This window comes from Choloepus didactylus, chromosome 4, assembly GCF_015220235.1.
Source record: "Choloepus didactylus isolate mChoDid1 chromosome 4, mChoDid1.pri, whole genome shotgun sequence".
In the NCBI taxonomy this organism is placed as follows: domain Eukaryota; kingdom Metazoa; phylum Chordata; class Mammalia; order Pilosa; family Megalonychidae; genus Choloepus; species Choloepus didactylus.
In genome coordinates this window covers 23,622,402-23,627,832 of record NC_051310.1, presented here as the reverse complement: position 1 = coordinate 23,627,832, position 5,431 = coordinate 23,622,402, and the positions used below count along the sequence as shown (strand labels likewise).

The 5,431-nt window shown below is 43.6% G+C and overlaps 1 pseudogene; it reads left to right on the top strand.

The window, feature by feature from the left end:
- Positions 1 to 3,852: 3,852 nt before the first annotated feature.
- Positions 3,853 to 5,101, top strand: LOC119533154 (annotated as a pseudogene).
- Positions 5,102 to 5,431: the final 330 nt, after the last annotated feature.

The window sequence follows — 5,431 nt, the reverse complement described above, 5'->3', positions numbered from 1 at the left end:
CCCTTTGTCTAGTTTATGGATGGATGAGTAGAAAAATGGGGGAAGGAAACAAACAAACAAACAAACAAAGGCAGCCAATGTTCTTCTTTACTTTAATTGCTCTTTTTCACTTTAATTATTATTCTTGTTATTTTTGTGTGTGTGGTAATGAAGGTGTCAGGGATTGATTTTGGTGATGAGTGCACAACTATGTAATAGTACTGTGAACAATCAAATGTATAATTTGTTTTGTATGACTGCATGGTATGAGAATATATCTCAATAAAATGAATATAAAAACAATTAAATACATGCTACTAGGTGGTTATATATTTGTAAACCTAAGCAAAAAAAGTCATAGCATCTCTCTGAGGTAAAACAATCAGCAATGATCCTTTAAATTATTATATTATAGCTAATTATACTATTTGGGAGGCACCTACTATATGTCCATCTTAAATCACTATGCTAAGAGATGTAATTGCATCAATTTTAATATTTATTCTAGACATGGTGAGCTCGAGACTCAGGGAAATCAAGTAATTACCCAAAGACAGGCAGCGATTAAGACACCATGGTTATGCCTATCTCTAAAACTCTTATTCAATTCAGTTTATCTTCCTCACCTATATATTCTACTGTGATGTCCATTCCATAAGTGATAAGGACCATATCTATCTGGGTTTAAAATAACAAACTCTGGCCCTACCCAGGACTGTGTGTGTGTGTGTGTGTGTGTGTGTGTGTGTGTGTAGTCTGGGGTTCGGAGGCAAGATACTTAGGTAGTAGTTATGTGCATCCTAGTTTCCCTCTTTTCCAGTATCTTTAGGGAACACCTCATTGTGCTACCAAAATGTCAGGTATCATTGTCCCTGCTTTTCAGACAAGAAAAATCAAGGTTAAATAATTTATCCAAAGTCACAAAGCAAATGAGTGGAAGAATCAGGATTTAAACTCAGTTTGTCCTGTTCAAAAGCCAATGCTTATTTTACAACTGCTAAATTATCTCCCCTCCAAGGAAATTAGCAGTTTTCTGAACATTAATAATCTCCTTAAATTGTCTAAATGCCAAACCTAAATATTATGAGTTTTTCTAACTTTCAAAATTCTTAATGGAGAAATATATAAAAACAAGCATTAGTGAAATTAACCTATTTTTTTCAAGTTGAGTTATTGTACATTGCATTATTTTCTTCCTGAACATACTACTTCCAAAATCTATTCTACAATCATTCTAGCTCTACTGGAAAATCCTAAAGGACCAAAATAAAACTTTGTCCCTCTGCAAAAATCAGGGAATTAAATTCTAGGTTTTGTTTAATAGGCTATTGATTGTTTACCAGTAAAAAGTTATCTCCTTTATTTTATCTTGTAAGGTACAAATTCAAGGCATTTAATATTTTATGGCTCAAAAACTAGGGAAGTATTGGAATGCTAACTTCAAGTCTGGGTCAAATAAAGCCTCTTTTCAATCAGGCAATATAAATTTCAGTTGTCCTGTTAGAACCATTAAGAGAAAGGATATGAATCAAGGTTATGAAGTTAAGTATTGTTTCCCATCATCCTCAAAAATGCAAGCTGGCTCTCTTTGCCAAATGAAGAAAGGCCATGGTCCAGGAAACTGCAAAGCTATACCTTTGTCCACACCGTTTCTTCAATTTGTAGTAACAAACCACTCTGCTCTTTACCAGAAACTGTGATGCCATAGTTGACGAGGGCCTGCTGATGGAGAAGTGCAAACTGAACAAGGAGAATGTAGCCAGGGAAATCCTGCCAGCAAACTGAAATGATGATGGTTGATATTTCTTGACATTTCAACATCCCCTATGCCTGAAAGCCTGGAGTTGTACAGCCTCTGGCCACATCCGTTTCCAGAATAACCAACATGATATCCTAGCAGAGCAGATTTCCGTGGACTTATTGCCTAGAAGGGATGTGTGATGACTGGACTGCAATTCATATTGGGTTGTTCCTCATTTAATCATTTGCGCTAATAACATTAATAACAACCTCTTTGTGTTTAGCACTATCCTCAGTCTTTAGATATAAGCTCCTTGAGGAAAGAGACCTTGTTTATCTTCTTGTTCTGATTTGTATTTGCATCACAGGCACTCGATGAATATTTGGTGATTAAATCACATTTAACCTTTACAAGGCCATATCATCTAGATATTATGTTCTTCATTTAACAGAGTCATTCTAGAAGACTCTCTATCCAGTGAACACACACCTGGAAAGGTTACCATCCAGGATTCACACTCAGAACTCAGACTGCTTGATCGCATGCTCTTAACAACCAGGATATACTCTCTTTCAACTGGCCAGTCTAAAACTGTTGGCAAATGTTCAGGTTTACTAATGCCGCCATTATGCAAACTACCAGAAATGGATTGGCTTTTATAAAGGGGATTTATTAGATTACAAATTTATAGTTCTAAGGCCATAAAAGTGTCTAAACTAAGGCATCAACAAGAGGATTCCTTCACTGAAGAAAGGCCAATGGCATCCAGAACACCTCCATCAGCTGGAAAGGCATGTTGCTGAAATCTGCTGGTCCTTTGCTCCTGGGTATTTGTTTCAAAATGGCTTTCTCCAAAATGTCTCTGGGCTTTTACCTTAGCTTCTTTCAGCTCCTATGCATCCTTGCTTCTTTCTCCCAGGGTGTTTTTCTCTAAGTGTCTGGAGGGCTTAGTCTCTTAGCTTCTCTGGGGCAAACTCTGGGCTCCATCTCTTCTGAGTGTCTTCAAACATCCTTCTGTCTGCATCTCCAAATGTCTCCAAGTATCAGCATCTGTGTCAGCTCTTGAGCTCTCTTAAGTATTCCAGTGAACTAATCAAGACCCACTCTGAATGGGTGGGGTCCACACCTCCATGGTGAGTCGTATCTCCCTGGAAACACTTAATCAAAAGGTTCCACCTGAAGAATAAAAATATATATGCAGGGCCTCCCTGAGGAGCTGGAGGTAAATGCAGAAGTGTTGGACTTCCTCACCTGGATTGTTGCTTATGTTCTCACAAACACTGAGGACTGACTGCTTGGTATGCCGAGCCCTCTATCTAGGGGCCTGCCCTTATGAAGCTCGTTATTGCAAAGGAGAGGCTAAATCTGTTTATAATTGTGCCTTAGAGTCTCTCCCTGAGTACCTCTCTGTTGCTCAGATGTGGCCCTCTCTCTCTAGCTAAGCCACCTCGGCAGGTGAACTCACCCTCCCCACTACGTGAGACCTGACTCCCAGGGGTGGAAATCTTCCTGGCAACGCAGGATATAACTCCCAGGAATGAGTCTGAACCCAGCATCGTGGAATTGAGAATATCTTCTTGACCAAAAGGGGGATGCGAGATGAAATGAAGTGAAGCTTCGGTGGCTGAGAGATTTCAAATGGAGTCGAGAGGTCACTCTGGTGGGCATTCTTACGCACTATATAGATAACCCTCTTCAGGTTTTAATGTATTGGAATAGCTAGAAGTAAATACCTGAAACTACCAAACTCCAACCCAGTAGCCTTTACTCTTGAAGACGAGTGTGTAACAATGTGGCTTACAAGGGGTGACAGTGTGATTGTGAAAACTTTGTGGCTTGCACTCCCTTTATCCAGTATATGGGTCGATGAGTAGACAAATGGGGACACAAAATAAATGAAAAATAGGGTGGGATGGGGGGATGATTTGGGTGTTCTTTTCTACTTTTATTTTTTATTCTTATTCTGATTCTTTCAGATGTAAGGCAAATGTTCAAAAATAGATTGGGATGGGGCGCGACCATGGCGCGGTGAGGGAGCCAGGGTGGGGATCGGTCCCGGGGAGGCCTGGGGTCGCTGGGTTGCGCGCGGTCTCTGCCGCCCATCCCTTTCCCCACAGCGCCGCCGCCTGGGCATGTCGTGCAACTGCACCAGCACTACAGCAGTGGCGGTGGCGCCACTCAGCGCCAGCAAGACCAAGACCAAGCAGAAGCATTTCATGTGCCAGAAAGTGAAGCTATTCCGGGCCTAGAGCCGATCCTCAGCGTCCTGATGTGGGGGGTGAACCACATGATCAATGAGCTGAGCAATGTCCCCGTCCCTGTCATGCTAATGCCAGATGACTTCAAAGACTACAGCAAGATCAAGGTGGACAATCCTCTTCAATAAGGACAACGTCCCCAGCCGCTTTAAGTTTAAGGACTACTGCCCCATGGTGTTCCAAAATCTCCGGGAGAGGTTTGGGATTGATGATCAGGATTACCAGAATTCGGTGACACGCAGCACCCCTATCAACAGTGACAGCCAGGGCCGATGTGGCACGTGTTTCCTCACCATTTATGTTCGGCGCTTTGTCATCAAGACAGTGTCAAGTGAGGATGTGGCTGAGATGCACAACATCTTAAAGAAATACCACCAGTTCATAGTGGGGTGTCACGGAAACACCCTTTTGCCACAGTTCCTGGGCATGTGCCGCCTGACCGTGGACGGTGTGGAGACCTACATGGTGGTGACCAGGAACTTGTTCAGCCATCAGCTCACTGTGCACCACAAGTATGACCTCAAGGGATCTACTGTTGCCAGAGAAGCAAGTGACAAGGAGAAGGCCAAGGATTTGCCAACGTTCAAAGACAATGACTTCCTCAATGAAGGGCAGAAGCTGCATGTAGGAGAAGAGAGTAAAAAAGAACTTCCTGAAGAAACTGAAATGGGATGTTGAGTTCCTGGCCCAGCTGAAGAGCATGGACTATAGCCTGCTGGTGGGCATCCACGTTGTGGACCGGGCAGAGCAGGAGGAGATGGAGGTGGAGGAACGGGCTGAGGATGAGGAGTGGGAGAATGATGGGGTGGGCAGCAACCTGCTCTGCTCCTACGGCACCCCTCCAGACAGCCCCGGCAACCTCCTCAGTTTCCCCCAGTTCTTTAGCCCTGGGGAATTTGACCCATCTGTTGATGTCTATGCCATGAAGAGCCATGAAAGTGTTCCCAAGAAGGAGGTCTATATCATGGCCATCATTGATATCCTCACGCCATGTGATGCTAAGAAGAAAGCTGCACATGCTGCCAAAACAGTGAAACACGGGGCAGGAGCCGAGATCTCAACTGTGAACCCTGAGCAGTACTCTAAACGCTTCAATGAGTTCATGTCCAACATCCTGACATAGTTATCTTCTCCTTTCAGCCAGAGCCAGAGAGCTGGATGTGGTGTCAGGGATTGGAATTGGGAGAGGGTATATTTGGGCTAGAGCAGAGGGTGGAGGGCCAAAGTGGGGGGAAGGGGAGGGTTTTAGCCATGGGGCTGCAGCCTGTGACACTGAAAGGTACACTCAAGCTGAGGGGGAGGTGACCGCGCTGTGTACACGTGCTCACAGGATGTGACCTCCCTGCTGCTTACCCTGGATTTTTTTCCCCATTTGACCCAGGTTTAAAAGGGTTTCCCTTTTTGTTACTAAGGTACCTTGGGACTAGAGATGGCTATGTGGGTTTATTTGGGT